The sequence below is a fragment of the Pinus tabuliformis genome, chromosome 3_1 (genome assembly GCF_031772625.1).
Source record: "Pinus tabuliformis cultivar Carrire ecotype Pingquan chromosome 3_1, CPIR1, whole genome shotgun sequence".
Classification (NCBI taxonomy): domain Eukaryota; kingdom Viridiplantae; phylum Streptophyta; class Pinopsida; order Pinales; family Pinaceae; genus Pinus; species Pinus tabuliformis.
Window position 1 is genome coordinate 45,153,395 of NC_142301.1, and position 16,996 is coordinate 45,170,390.

Consider the following 16,996-nt stretch of genomic DNA (forward strand, 5'->3'; position numbering starts at 1 on the left):
ATCCCTGCAAGAAATGACAATGGAGTTACACAAATATGAGTTCTCTCCACAAGAAGGTTAATAAAAAAACTCTCCCTATAGGAAAATTCAAATTGGTACTTATAAAAAATGATTATGAATCATTCCCCATGAAAGGAGGAAGATTTCCCCACCAAAATCCCTTGATTAGTGGATCTACTTCCCAGTACTAGGAATCTGCATTAAATGGCAGGGAACACATTCCTAGATTTTCTCAATCATTGGAGTTCCACAATATGTACCATAATTCCACAATATTTTGTCGATTTATTATTTAATATTGATCCTCGTGTAGTAGGGAGCAAGTCCCTAAATTATCTCCTCCTCCAAATCTTCATAATCTTCCCAATATTCTCATAATATTACACAAAATAAATAATATTAGGCACAAATATGCAATTATTTATAAACCTTCCTAATGAACATATTAAAGTTAAAAATATATTATCTAATGCAAAAAGATAGGTTTAATATGTTGAAAGATGGTTAGATGGGCCTTAATTTATGTTTAAGTTAGAGGCATGGGTCTTAATTTATGTCTAATTTGGAGGCCCATCATACCCCCTGCTGAAATTGTTGCTCATCCTCTGAGAAAATTAGTGATCTCATTGTGCCTCATTCATGGCCCTAGTGGCCTCTCTCTTGTGCATTCCTCAGTCCTTTCTCTTAAGAATCTTGGTTGTAAGTTCTGCAAGGACAAGCCCAAAAATATATTTGTGCATAGAAAAATCATTGTTTCTTGAGACCATTAGCTTGCCTTCTTCTTTTCTTTTGTGGCCTAGATGATTGCCTAATGGCCTTGGAGTTCTCTATTTTTATTAGGTCTCTCTTAGGCACTGCGTTTTTTTTTGTTTTTTTTTTTGGTTTTAGCACCATTTGTTCCTTTCTTCATTCTTGTAGCAACATTTTGTCTTCCTATAGCAACCATTCCTTCTCTTTCAGAGTATTTTAATTGTATCTGAGTGATGAGAAATGATGTAGAGGGTTTGAAGGATGATGCTAGGGATCAAAGGGATAGTGTAGGTTTCTAAAAATGGAGAGGATGCTCTGTTTGTTTTTTTTCAAGAAATTTTCAAGATGAGACAAAGTGTAGGGTTTGTTTAAATTATGAAATGGGATGGATGAATGATGGATAGATAGTGAATATGAAGTGAATGGAGGGCTTGGAGTGTTGTGGTGACTTGGCCTTTGCAAAAAATTCTTCTTTTTACTGTTGTCCCCATTCCTTGAAATCATCAACCTTAATAATTTGATTTTTCCACATTGCATGAGTGAATGAGTGAGTTGAAATTAACTAGTTGAAGGTGGCCTAGACTGTTGAACCATCCTTAGCTTATAAAAACTCATCTATCATGCATTGACAACAAATTTCTAACTATAATATGCTCAAGAGAAGAGGTCACGAATATTGCTACTTGTACCTACCTAATGGTTGTTGGATAGACATGCATGTTGTTGTTGAGTTGAGGTTGTTGTGATGCTAATGACTTAGGTACATCTTCTTGACTTCCTTTTTCTTTTTTTTTGATCTCATTTTGCTGATGGTTTGTCTTCTTGTTGATGTGCAGGTGTTGGGGTCCTATATCAACCTTCCCTAAAGAATACCTGACCTTTTGACCCATTTATCTGTTATACAGGAAAATGACCTCCTCACCAAATCAGATGATAAAGACACAATGACTGAAGGACTAACCAAGTTCACATTCCCGGTTGTCAAGCTAATGCTACCTAAACACTAGCAACCTACTTTATAAATCTTCCTAGCAAGGCTAAGGGTGCGTTAGTGCACAAAGTAACTATGTCTATTACCTTGGGAAGAGTGTTAGTGAACCCTAATGAGTTTCTATGGGTCAAGGGAATGAGTTGATGATGAGCCCTAAAAATGGGTAACTTATTGGCTCATTTTGCCTATTATTCTCCATAAATCCACCATTCTTCATAGTTTATGCATGCTTTTGAGTATATTTATGTTAATTGGATGAATGAGAATAGTCACTTTACCATGAAGGCTAATACGTGTTTATTGCATATTTTTGGACAAATTTTGGACCAAGGTCAAGCATTTATGAGCCATTTGACAGCCAAATACAAGGGAACAAGGCTGAGGATTCATAGGAAGGGTGTCTCCTGCACTAAATGGCCCTTCCTCTAGTTCTCCACCATCAGCTCGGAGTTCAGCAGCCCACCGAAGTTGATTTCCAAGGGTAGCCGAGCAGCTTTTGTGAAGTGGCTGAGTACTCGCAGTTTTGAGCAGCCAAGCCCCTTCAATTAAGGATGATTGTTGGAGGTCCTCATAGTGCATAAGTAGGAAGGCTTCCAACCTTCGTAGTTTACTTTTAGAACATTTTGTATTTTTCACTTTAGTGCTGCTCTGCTTTTCAGCTCATTTTGGAGCTTCTGTTGTAAAACATTTTTTGTGACATGGTTATTTTCTGAGTAATGGAAATCAGTTTCAGTTTGCATAAGCTCCGAGCTTCTTCTTAGGAGCCTGTAGCTCTTGGGGTTGGGCCCAACCCAAGTGTCAGGTCTTCCTCTGTGTACCGTTATATGTTTTTGTTGTCTTCATAAAATAATTTCTGCTAGTAGATTAAAATCTTGCTTGGTTACCTAGATCATTTTTGATGATTGAAAAATATTTTCATGTTTCAGAGTGATTTGATAGGTTTGTGATAGAAAATATCTTCAAAAAAGGCCATCAAGCAACCCTGGATCTCACCTCTCCCTCCTCGGGACCATGAGCTGAGACCAAGGTATCCTTGCTGCCACAAAAACACTATTCTTGCTTCTTCATGCAATTGCTAGTGTTAGTTTCTCAGTTGCAAAAGTTGATACCAGATGCGATTACATGCTTAGATCCATTCTTGCTTGGTTTTCATAGTTATTTCACATGATTTTCTACCAATGAATTTCTATTCATCATGGTTGTTGGTTCCTAGGTCAAAGTAGGTTAGAATAGCTAGATATTTGGTTTGCATGGTCTTTCTTTGGTTGGTTTCAAGAAATAGTGTGCAGAACACCTGTGATACCTCCCTAACTACCCTTCCTCCATCAGTGCAACCTGCTCCATCCCCTAACTCAGATTCTTGCCCTTCGTTTGCCACATTTTCTCACCTTGACCTAATTTCCATATTTTTGTGCAACATTGCTCTATCCATCCTTGAATAAATCCAACCATCCTCATCACTTCTCAGCTCCATTTTCTAGGTCCTAGACCCCTCCACATCCTCATCCAACCTCCATCTCCACTTTTCCACCTTTCTTCCACCATCAACCCTTCAAAATCCCCTTTCGGGACATCCTGTAGAACATCCTGTAGAACCCCTGCAGACTTCCTGTAGAAGATCACGTGAGTAGTTTTTCGAGGCCTGAACACTGTGAAACTCTCTGGAAGGGTGTTAGGGACCCCTTAGGCCCTCTTCTTACCTTCCCAACCTCCTGCAAGCACCTACCCCATTTCCTTTCGCCAATCAACCTCTGCACAGTTAAAAATAGTTAAAGCACATGCACATATGATTTTTACAAAATCACTCAAAAATACAAAAAGATGTTCCTTTTCAGATTTCACTTCAGAAGTAGCTTAGACACATGCACTTTACCTCCCCAAGAGTCAATGGCATCCCTTTCTATAGTTTCATCCTCTCTTTTTTTTTTTTGCACCAGTAGGGGTAGTCAGTAAATCTAGGGTTTGCTAGGGTTTGCATTTCCTTTAAGCTTTCAGCCTCTTTCTGCAAGTAGATTAGCTTCCTTTGAGTTACTTTCATCCATCACAGTTAAAAGCTTCTTCTAAGAGCTCATAGAAGTTGGCTTAAGCTCCTAGCGGACTTGTGCGAGCTGATCCAATGACAACTGCGGCAAGAGCTAGTACTTGTGCATATAGCACCGTCGCTTCCAAGTTTGTTATGAACTACCGGGTTGATAAAAGTAAAGAAGGGAGTCCCAGGAGTTGTAGCATTATTGCTGCAATATTGGAGCCCACCATCTTTTTGGTGCTGTTGTCGGGGAAGCATCAGAGTATTTGTGATTGCTGCTTTTCTTCTATTTTCTACTTCAATCTTCTATTAAGTAGTTTATTTCAGCAAGCGTAAAGTAGTTGTTTCATTTCCATCTTGCAATTTCATTTCCGCAAAAGTATATTAGACATTTCCTACTTTCATTTCATTTCAGTAAGCATAGATTAGGTATTTCCTGCTTTCATAGATTAGCATTTCAATTCTGCAAGCGTAGATTAGCATTTCATTTCTACAATTTCATTTCAGCAACATAGATTAGTCATTTCCTGCTTTCATTTCAATTCTACATTTTCATTTCAGCAAGATAGATTTTAGTTAGTTGCAGTTCAATGTCTTTTAGTTTTGCATGTACAAGTAGAAAAAACACCAAAACTCCACCAAAAACATTCCATTTCATGCCTCGTAGGAACAGAGACAATACAGAGAAATTCTTACCCAACACCCCCACCACATCACTGAGTCACCCTTCTCTCTTCTTTGGTGGTAGTGATCTAGAAGAACCTATAGGTGAGCTTCCAGAGATATACGGAGATCCTATAATAGAAGAAGAGTAAGAAAACATTCCTCTTGAGACCATGGCTGAACACAGAAATGGTATAGGAGATGAGGAGAGAATAGAAGGTGTATGTCCCATCCGAGAGACCAACGGGGACATGAAAATGAAAAACATAAGTCCCTCAGCATTACCTCACTTCCATGGATTGACCATTGAAGACCCTGATACCTTCCTTTTTGAGTTTGTTGTCCTTTGTCAAACTTATGACTATGTAGAAGATGAGCAAAATTTGAAACTCTTTCCCTCTACCCTCAAGGATGTAGCACTACGTTGGTTCATGGGGTTACTTGGAAATAGTATCACAACTTGGGCTCAGATGCAGCAATCCTTTAACAACAAATACCGGGACTATTGTAGGTCAAAGGAAATGAAGGGAGAGATCTTTGGGATGACCATGGGAAGTGATGAGTCCTTAGAAGACTATGAAGAAAGGTTCCAACTTAGTTATAAAAAGGCCAGGTGCACACTTGACCCCGAATCTCTAAAGCTGGTTCTGCTCCAAGGAGTCCCTGAAGACCTTCTAGATACCCTCCATTTGCTAGCTAGAGGAGACATGTACCAAATACCTTATGAGGACATAAAGACTGTGTTTAGAAACCACTCTAGGGCAGCCCGGAAAAGAGGTAGGGGGAATCCACTTTCAGCTAGTGCCACCTTCTCCAAGCATGAGTTTGCAAATTAGATGGAAGACCTCAAAAGTGAGATGAGACAGACCATTTCCATGCAACTGGATACTTTCCGAATCCAACAGAATAAAGAGGAAGCTGAGAAGGCTTTGTCCATCTTTTGCCCCAGATGTACAAGGAAGCATCCTAAGAACGAATGTCCATTGCACTCAGTGGAGGTATGTTTCGTTTGTGAGGAAGACCACCCCACAAACCAGTGCCCAACCTTACCCAAACTTAAAGCCATGTACCAAGGGGCTGAAGGAGCCACTGAACCACTCTACTTCCTCAACCAAAGGAGGCCGCATGGATCCAGACCTTACCAGCAGGGGATGCAAGGGACATCCCAAACTTATTACAACCCCAACCAATCTGCTCACATGCCTTCTTGGGGCCTGTTGTGGGGAAAAGTATCCGACTCGGATGACCCTATCCCTACTCTAAAGGTGACAGTCTTTAGCAACAACTGAAAGTAAAGCTTTGATATTTTCCTTTATGAAAGTACAGAGAGAAGGAAGAAAAGATTAACCAACCTGGTGTCTTTCGCTTAGTCGATCCTTATCCTCTCTCTTTGTCTCTTGTTCCCAGCTCCTTGCTCTCTTTGCCGGTCCAGCTACACACAGATCCTGCACAACAGAGAGAAGAAAACTACAAGATACATGTACTCATAACTGATGCATGGATTAGAGTGAATCAAATATACAAGTAAATACAATACATCAATGCAATACAAGTATATAGGAGAACATTCAACGCTTTATTGATAAAAGTAACAGGGTTCTGAGAAGGTTACAACCATCAATGGCTCCAATCCAGCAGCACCTCCCCAGCGGAGTCGCCAGTTTGTTGTGGGGAAAAGTATCCGACTCGGATGACCCTATCCCTACTCTAAAGGTGACAGTCTTTAGCAACAACTGAAAGTAAAGCTTTCATATTTTCCTTTATGAAAGTACAGAGAGAAGGAAGAAAAGATTAACCAACCTGGTGTCTTTCGCTTAGTCGATCCTTATCCTCTCTCTTTGTCTCTTGTTCCCAGCTCCTTGCTCTCTTTGCCGGTCCAGCTACACACAGATCCTGCACAGAACAAGAGAGGAAACTACAAGATACATGTACTCATAACTGATGCATGGATTAGAGTGAATCAAATATACAAGTAAATACAATACGTCAATGCAATACAAGTATATAGGAGAACATGCAAAGCTTTATTGATAGAAGTAACAGGGTTCTGAGAAGGTTACAACCATTGATGGCTCCAATCCAGCAGCACCTCCCCAGCAGCAAGAACTCTCCTCTTCACCTCTAGTAAAACAATCACCCAATAGCTCTAACTGTAAACCAACAGCACCTCCTTGCTTTACACAAAATTCCAGCCTCCTTAGACCTCATAGAAGAGCTCTATATATAGGAGAGAGAAGAGAGGATGAGTCAGCTTGAGGCTGGCATAGAGCTGACTAGTGTCCTCTCCCTCTTCAGTTAATCTTCAGTTCTTGAGTCCACTTGGAGATCCTTGCTTACACATGGTGATCAAGTACCTCTTACTCATCACAGGGCAAATCTCATGAACCAAGTGTCAGTTTGGAAGCTTCCTGGGCAGTTGACACTTTGCAGAATGACTGTGCCACTTGGCCAATCTCGCCCAGTGCAGGTACAAGGAGGAGCAGTTGCATTCCAGCGCAGATGCTCAGTGGAGCAGCTGACATGATCCAAAATTAGCTTGTTTTGAAGTGTTTTCAGGTGGAGAACTGATTGGAAGTGCTGTTGTTTGATGACCTTGTTCTTTTAGGGGTAAGAACAACATGTTTAGGGACTGAGGATCCCTGTAATTATTGACATTTCATGCTCCATGTCGCGAGGCACAAAAATGTCTATAACAGGGCCCCCTGCTCATCCTTCCTGGTCCGCACCTCCTCCTTGGTCTTATCCATCTCAATACCATACTTAACCTGCTGCTCATTCGTTTCACTCTCATGTTCAGCCACAACCTCAGTGGAATGCACCTCAACCGTGGTGGAGGCCCCAATAAAACTCTCCTCCTGTTATTTTACCTCCAACGCTTGCTCAACCACAACCATTACCTCTTGCTCCTCCAAGACAACCCCAAATGCCTGCTCAATCGAACCCAAATCCCAACAACAGATAGGCCTAGTAGGTATACACTGGAGAGACGACATGCCCTACCTATGCTGTGGAGATTCAAGAGATCAACCTTCGATCTAGAAAGGTCCTTCCAGATCACCAACCTCCTCCCCTGGAGGATGAGGAAGGGAAACAGGAAAGTGAACCCAAAGCCATTCCACCCTTTCCTGAGAGACTAACAATAGCCATGTAACCAAACCCAGAGGAGACTAAACTTCTGGGAGAACTTAAATAGTTGTGTGTGAAAATCCCACTTCTCCATGCCATAAAATATGTACCAATCTACAACAAATTGATCAAGGAGAAGTGTTTCAGGCACCCAAGCAGGCGCAAGAGAGATGCCCCGACTATCAATGTCATAGGACAACTGTCTGATCTGATGTTGGGGCAAATAATTTGTCCAAAATATTTGAATCCTGGGAGTCCTGTAGTTGATGTCCACATCAATGGCACCATAATCCCCCACACCCTAATCGATTTAGGGGTTGCCATTAATGTGATGACCAGGGACACTATGCTCAAACTCAACCTTCAGAGTTCCTTAAGAAATACCTTGACAGTATTGCAGTTAGTAGACCGCTCCACCGTGACTCCTAAAGGGATTGTGGAGGATGTCCTGGTCTCTGTTGATTCTTGGGAGTACCCTGTGGACTTTTTGGTCCTTCAGCCAAAGGAAAAACTCACTGGATACCCCCTCATTTTGGGAAGGCCTTGGTTAGCTACTGCGGATGCTTACATCAGTTGTTGAGCTGGGAGCATGACCATCAAGAATGGGCCTATGTCCAAACAGCTAGTCCTATACCCTCCTGCCCAACCTCTACTAGAACATGAATTACCTCTCTAGTTGGAGGAGGAAGATGAGGATGAAGTCTACTCTACACCAGTGTGCATAGTGGAAGCCACCGGGGAGGTCCTCAAACCAAGGATGACCTAATTGAGAATTTGATTCAAAATTCGCCTCCTGGTGTGCTGCCATTAGAGGAGTTGGTGGAAGGTACCCAAGCCAACGCTTTAGTGGACCTCTGTGTGGCTGATCCGACCTCTCCTAGAGTTAAGAATGTGGAATTTGGCCTTGAAAGAACCTTGAAGATCAGCTCATCCTTATCTACCTCTTAGGAGAAGGAGCTGTGTAGCTTATTGAACCGCCATTTGGATGCTTTCGCTTGGAGCTATAAGGAGATGAAAGGAGTCCATCTGTCAGTCTATACCCATCACATTTACATTAAAGAGGATTTTAAACCAGTCAGGCAGCCTCAGAGGAGAATGAATCTAGCCCTTAAGGACATTGTTAAAGAAGAATTGCAAAAGTTGTTGGATGCAGGATTCATCTACACCATCTCAGATAGCGAATGGGTTTCTCCTCTAGTGCTTGTGCCCAAGAAAAATGGGAAGTGGAGAATGTTATAAAAAAATTTGGGGACTACAACCCCAAGCATGAAATGTCCATAAACCAAGGGCTCCTAAGTCCCTAAAAGTGTTGTTCTAAACCCTAAAGGAACAAGGTCAACTAATTACAGCTTCTCCCAGAAGTTCTCCATGAAAAACTGGTCAAAACAGGTCAAAACAGGATCATTTCAGCTGCTCCATAGGAAAAGTGTGTTGCATCTCACCTAAGTACACTCTGTGGGTGCGTTGCATTTCAAAAAGCACTTCTATGGGGTGCGATGGGCGCGAAGTGACAAATGGCAGTGTCAATCCGCGAGGTGGAGAGGCATGGAATCTTCTAGAAAATTCTCTTGTGACACTTGCCCCTCTGAATTCGACCAAGGATGAGTAAGAGATCATCAATCTCCAAGTGGAAGCAAGAACTATCAGAGGGAAGACACTAATCAAATCACATGATGACTCATCTCCCTTACAGATATCTATATATGGATCCCTCATCACAGAGATCCAGAGGCTGGAATTTTGCATCTTGTAAGGAATTGTTGTTGGTTTCTTGAGACAACATCATAGTGTTGGGTGATCTAAGCTTTGTATGAGGTGAAGAAGGGCTTACTTGCTGAGAGGATGATGTTGAGTCAGAACAACTGGTTGTAACTCCCTTGGCTCTTTCTTGATTATCAATAAAAGCTATTCAAGTTTTCCTCCATACTCTTGTGTCATTTATGTTTTATGCATTTGTATGGTCAATTTACATCTGATCCTAGATTGTTTATGATTATAGATCCATGTTCTTGTATAGTGTTATGCTACTGTGATCCTACAAGTACTCTGTGAAGCTGGGCGTACAAGGGAGAAAGTAGCGAAAGACTATCGAGAGAGAGAAGAATCGAACTGGGAGATTAGCGCAAGACAAAAGTTGGTCTTCTTTGTTCTTCTCTCATCTATATTTCATAAAGGAAAAACGAAAGTAGCTTTACTTTGTTTGTTTCTAAGGTAGCTACCACACCTTAGTGGGATAAGCAGTTCTGTGTAGACACTTTTCCTTGTAACAAAATGGCGACTCCGCTGGGGACGAATTAGGTTGTTTGTTTATCTTCCTTGTTGTTTATTTTATAAACTTACAGACGGAGCCTGAAGTCGAGCCAGGTAGCTTTCGAACTGCATTTGCTATGCAAATGCAAAGTAGATAAATGCCACTTCAGTCAATCTCCGGGATTTGTTTATGACTTAAACAACTGATTCACAAAGTCTCTAATTGCCCTCGTGGTATCTCTTAGAACCTCCTTAGATCTACCCCTGATTATTGCATTACTGATTACCATTTGCTCAGCCAAAACCCATGAACTGAACTGCAAACTATGACCCGGAACCCAAGCAAAGTCTCGTCTCTGGCCCAGCGCAGGTTCTGTTCTGTGAATCTGAAATTCAGCGCACTTCTCAAGTGTAGTAGGTGCGCTGCATTTCAAGTTCATTGTGTTACAGGTGCACTGATCAGACTGGGCATTGTTCAATTTTGGTTTCTGTGATTCATTCTTTCAGTTCTATTCATGAATTTTGCTGCCTGTAATCAGTATGAAACCCCTTTTCCTTGTTGTTATTCCGCCTCCATTGTGCAAAAGAACTGTAAATGTTTTTTGTGTATTTGTTGAGTCATTTTCAGTTCTCCTTTGAAAAAAGTAACGTAATTGTACTATCGTCCCTTGACTTGAAAGTGTCGCAAGTGTCGTTTTCAGTCATAGGAAAGAGTTTGGTAGCTATTGATAGTCGATTACCCTGTTACTATTGTATTTGGTCTGAATTTGTAGTTTTTCTAGTGTCGAAAGCAAGTATTCATTTCCAAATTGTAAAGTGTTGTGATTGTCTTCATTTTTTATTTTGAAAAGAAAATTGTTAGTAATTGTCACTTGAAAAGTAATTCAGATTTGCGCATTAGCTTTCTTTTTATCATTCACATACTAAGAAAGCCGAAAACAAATACATGCATGTGCATTTGCATTTACACGGTTTGATTGATTTGATTTAGGACAGTGCATTTAGTGCGTGCTCTTTGCTCTTTGTGAAAGAATTTTGTCTTTCTTTCCTTAGTAGTTAGGATTTTCATTACACAAAGAAGATAAAAAGACTGTTTATCATCTTAGATTGCATTTTAGGAATTGTGTATATACATCACGCGGTGAACCTGAAAGGAAAATTTCTTAAGCAAGATCAACTATAAAATAAATTTAATGAATCTAACAACGCTTTGGAACCTAACGCACAACATCTAGAAGTCTAGGCTAGAGACGTATTCTGGTGTCGTAAAGCCTGGTAATTGTTGTTCTCGCTGATGGTTGGGTGATTCCTCCACTTTGAGACGATAAGTGCCAGTACAGACTTGTGCTCCCACATACCGTCGAGTATATTTTGGGAGACCACAATAGGCTTAATCCTTTATCCATAGGAAGCCGTGTATGTCGCCATATCGATCGCAATGCACTGAACACAGCATTCGGGAAGATTGACTGTCGTACCGTAAAAAGTATTCTGTAGTTTTGCGATTGGTTTGGTAATCCCTCTACCTAGATTTCCAGAGCAGTCCCTTTCGTTCCTTTTCAGACTCCTTAACGGAAAAGGTCCATCTGAGCACTTGTCACTTCAGGCTCATTAAAAATCGAAGGCGACTACAGTCATCTTTTGTTTTTCCTCGACTCTTTAAAATTGAAAAAACAAGTTGTGTCAAAGCGTCTAAAATTTATTTTAAACAAAATAATCATCACCCTTCCCTACGTTGATCTTAGGTTGACAAAATGGAATCCACCAACCAAGGAGTTCCCCTTGGAGGAAATCCTAGTCCCTTCTCCTCTTGGGGAGATGTTGGTGCACCCCATATGGCCACATTGTCGCTTCCAGGATTAACAATCGGCTTGCTCGTATGGCTCTTCTCAACCTCTGTCGTTCAGAACACCGCAATTCCTGAACAATCGAGTCAGCAACTAGACGAATCCAGAGTTACCCACCAACCTTCTACTTCCTCCAATTCTTCCTCTCCTCCTTCCTCTTCGCTTGATGGGGTTGGTAAAGCCAAAAATCAAGTACCTGAGAAGAAGAAGGAAAAGAAGAAGAAAGAGAAGAAGAAGAAGGAGCCAAAAGCAAAAGGGGGCAACCAAGCATCGTCTAGTGAAAATCCACACACTACACCGACCAGGCCTAAATCGCCATGTGTCATTTGCAAAGGAGACCACTATCATAGAGATTGTCCCTGCATCCTTCAGATCTTAAGGGTCTGGTCCCCTCGTTTTCACAACCTGGTGTCGTCAACCTCTGATGATCATGTTGAAAACACACCGTCAACTAGTGAAAGTGAAGCCCCAGGACAAAAAGGAAAATATAGATTTCCTTGTAAACTGTGCGAAGGCGATCATGCATCCACCGTTGTCCCTTCTTAGATGAGGCTAAAAGAGTTTTGGACGATCGTCCGGTTTCACCGTTACGACTTCCTCCTGGATATAAAAAAACTCTTGCCAAGTCCGTCACTAGTTGAAAATCCGGCTGGCCCACCCAGGTGTTCAACCGAAGCATCTATCATTGAAGACAAACCATCTGAACCCATACCAGACGAAATTCAAAAAGTCGAGGTGGCAGTTGACCCGGTCTTGCCTTCAGAGGTTCCATCTTTAGATGATACAGTCACAGAAGAGAATAAGGATGACACCGTCCAAATTCTTTTCGTAAGCATAGACTCCGATGAACATGGGGGAAATTTACCCATTCCTTTACCACAGGAAGGAAGTTTGTCAGAGTCGTACCCGACCGTCTATTCGGTCCCACATCCAAGCAACCTAGTTGTTTCTTTCGACTGGAATCAACTAGGCAGACCCCGTTTACCAGCTAGTGTACCATTCCGAATTATTGCTCAAATATATAGAATGGTTATGGCCGATACCATCATAGATGAAGGGGCTTCTGTGAGTATGCTTTCCTCGACTGCTTGGAAAGCGCTTGGTTCGCCATCACTTTTTCCTGAGATGAGAAATCTAATAGGCTTTGACAAAGGAACCAGTCGACCGTTAGGGATCCTTCCCAATGTGCCCATAACATTGAGAGGGAAAACCGTTCATATGAATGTAATGGTAGTTCAAGGACCCCTAGATTATAATCTACTCCTTGGACAAGACTATATTTATTGCATGGGAGCCATTGTCTCATCACTCTTTAGAGTGATGTGTTTTCCGCACGAAGGAAGAGTGGTCAAGCTCGTGGACCAGCTTTCATTTCCCGAATCACGCATAGCAAATAGTCATATACCATCCCTAAATGGTCTTTTCACACAAGGAATGTCTCATCAATCTCCAGTCTGTCCACCTGATGAGCGCGAGTGATTCGGGGGACATGACTGAAACCCAGGGGGCATGCACCCTGGTCTGCTTCGGCAGGAAAACTTCGGGTATAGGGTAGGTTTCTGCGAGAGATATATGACTGGACTGTACTCCCGTTCGTGATTGGAAGAGGGGGTTAGACTGGAATAAGATACTCTCGTCAAAGTTATGTGAGTGGATTGTCTCACCTTTGTCTATTTCGGTAGACATCGCCGAAGAAGTGTTTTGTTTGCGGTGTGAATAGAACAATCTTTGGTAACCTGAAAGAGGTAGACCTTTCCTGATAAAACAAATGTTTTGTTGGAGATTTGAAAGGTGATCTTGAAACTCTGTTTTAAACCTGGGGGCATGCAAACCTTTTGGCGTGCAGGCAAAGAGCGATCAATTATCTGTTTTTTGGATTGGTCGTTTCCTAACTTGCATAAAGAAAGGATGTGGGGCAAAACTCAAAAAATTGCCGTTTTTAAATGGGACATTCTTATTATATGATTGGATTAATCGAGCAATTTTAGCACATAGTTCAAGCTCGTTAAAAAATAAACATAATTCATGAGCAAATGTTTCTCCCCACGTTTAAGCTCATTAAAAAATGAACTATTTCCCAGTAAATAACCATCGTGAATGTAGTACTTCAGCCTTTAAAGCCTTGGTCGTGTTCTCATCATCACCTCCACTCTGTATTGGCCGATCATTCACCTCCATTTGATTGTTTACCCCTTTTGAGGAACAGCTGCGAAGAGTGATCCCACTAGCCATCCTTGTAACACTGCCGTGATTGGAAAATTCCAAACCTTACCTGGAATCAGTTGCTACCCAGTTTTATCACTCGTTCCTCAAAAGACGAGTCTCCTTTAAGCTCTTTTCAACTGACTCGTAAAATATGAAAAGATTGCCGAGCCATTGGCCTCTCCAGCTCATTAAACGGACCGGAAGTGCTATCCCTCCTTTAAATTTTAATCTTTTTGGACCTGAGGGATTATTACACAAAAAGATAGAGTGCTTGTTTTGTTCGGCTCGTTAAAAGTATCGAAAATTCATCCCTTCTGTATTGTTTTATACTTTTTTGGACTTAAGGGATTAGATGACGAAAAAGGAATTTTGGAGTTTCCTTTACGTCCCTTTTCAGACTCTCCAAAATTGAAAAGGACCGAGTTATCTTTGTCGTTAAACTCGTTAAAACTTAATAGCGACAAACTTGTCCATAATAGACAAGAACGAGTTTCACTATCACTAGGCTCGTTAAAACATAGCGATGGGTTTGCCCGAAGGGAAAATTATAGAACAAGCATATGTTATCCTCCTCAAGCTTGACAAAAATAAAGAGGTACTAGTCAGCAATGACTGGGGAAAAATTGGGAAGAAAACTTGAAGAAACTTTGTTGGTAGCAAGTCGCTCTTGAACATGACACTTTCACTCCGCATTCAAGTCGGGTTGGTTTGTTTCATTCACCGGTCACATCGCCATGGTCCCATCACACCATCCACATTTGGGGTTAATGCTACCAATCCATCACGTCAGTGTCGCCGATATGTTCAAGAGAAGTCATTCAGAGAAATCACCTGTGTCTCACCCGCTACAATACATTTACACTCCATTCTTTCATCACTGCCACCCTGAACCTTATGTCATCAGATCGTTTTCACCTCCATTAAAATCATTTGCTCCATTCCGTGTCATTGATGTGGGATTCATTAAGGCCCTCCTATGATGGATCGCTTCTTGTCGACATCAGCTCATTATCCAAGAATGTCGATCTAGGAACACCCCGTTCAGTAATTTGAAGCTTGCATGCCTCAATGGCAAGTTTCTCACTTCCGGTGACAGGTTTACATCAATGGCCTTCGACCGAAAGATTTTACGTGGTGTTCGACGCCAAGTCCTTTATTCACACCACGTGAATTGTACTACAATACCTTGAGGGTCATTATCATTATCGGTGATTCCTCTCGCGCCTGTTAACAGCTTACATCATTGGCTGGTAATCAGGCGATGTCTTTCCATGTTCGACTCCAGAACATCTCTCACATGGATAGACTTGTACTTCGAGTGAAGATCGAATGAGATTGAAGACCCTGGATCTAGTTTCATCCATCCAGACTGCGATATATATTCAGGGAAATAAAGACATCAAATGTACATCATTGCTGCACAGATAATCATCCAATCAAAGGGATGATGACTCTACCAGAATCATCAGTCTACACTCAGACGATTGTCTGTCCTATGTACATGAAAATGAATTTATAAAGCTGAGCATGGGAATGCCCACCTCAGCTAGATCATGAAAATATTATGAAGATAATGTATTGTATTGTATATTATTACAGGTCTCCTCCCAGCTTGAAAGAACTTCGGATCATCATAATAAAGCATTTCACCCGACATTAAAAGATTAACGACCTCATGCTTTAGGGGGCAATTGTTATAGACATTTTTGGGCACTACAACCCCAAGCATGAAATGTTGATAAACCAAGGGCTCCTAAGTCCCTAAAAGTGTTGTTCTAACCCCTAAAGGAACAAGGTCAACTGATTACAGCTTCTCCCAGAAGTTCTCCATGAAAAACTGCTCAAAATTGATCAAAACAGGATCATTTCAGTTGCTCCATAGGCAAAGTGCGTTGCATCTCACCTAAGTACACTCTGTCGGTGCGTTGCATTTCAAAAATCCCTTCTATGGGGTGCGATGGGCGAGAAGTGACAAATGGCAGTGTCAATCCGCGAGGTGGAGAGGCATGGAATCTTCCAAAAACTTCTCCTGTGACACTTGCCCCTATGAATTCGACCAAGGATGAGTAAGAGATCATCAATTTCCAAGTGGAAGCAAGAACTATCAGGGGGAAGACACTAATCAAATCACAAGCTGATTCATCTCCCTTACAGATATCTATATATGGATCCCTCATCCCAGAGATCTAGAGGCTGGAATTTTGCATCTTGTAAGGAATTGTTGTTGGTTTCTTGAGACAACATCATAGTGTTGGGTGATCTAAGCTTTGTATGAGGTGAAGAAGGGCTTACTTGCTGAGAGGATGATGTTGGGTCAGAACAACTGGTTGTAACTCCCTTGTCTCTTTCTTGATTATCAATAAAAGCTATTCAAGTTTTCTTCCATACTGTTGTGTCATTTATGTTTTATGCATTTGTATGGTCAATTTACATCTGATCCTAGATTGTTTATGATTATAGATCCATGTTCTTGTATAGTTTTATGCTACTGTGATCCTACAGGTACTCTGTGAAGCTGGGTGTACAAGGGAGCAAGTAGCGAAAGACTATCGAGAGAGAGAAGAATCGAACTAGGAGATTAGCGCAAGACAGAGGTTGGTCTTCTTTGTTCTTCTCTCATCTATATTTCATAAAGGAAAAACGAAAGTAGCTTTACTTTGTTTGTTTCTAAGGTAGCTACCACACCTTAGTGGGATAAGCAGTTCTGTGTAGACACTTTTTCCTGTAACAGAGAATCTGTGTAGATTATTGAGAACTTAACAAAGCTACCAAGAAGGACCATTTCCCTTTGCCTTTCATAGATCGAGTGCTAGATGGGCTGGCAGGGAAGAAGTTCTTTTCTTTCCTAGATGGGTTCAGCGGGTATAATCAGATCCAAATCAGCCTGAAAGACCAAGATAAGACCACTTTCACTTGTCCATGGGGTACCTGTGCCTACCGGGTCCTTCCCTTTGGGCTATGCAACATTCCTGCCACTTTCCAGAGAGCAGTATTGAGCATATTTGCTGAGCTGGTTCATGATTTGGTAGAAATCTATATGGATAACTTACTCCTTATGGATCCAACTTCCAAGAAGCATTGACTAACCTAGGAAAAATTTTAACCAAGTGTATTGAAATGAACCTGTCCCTCAGTCCT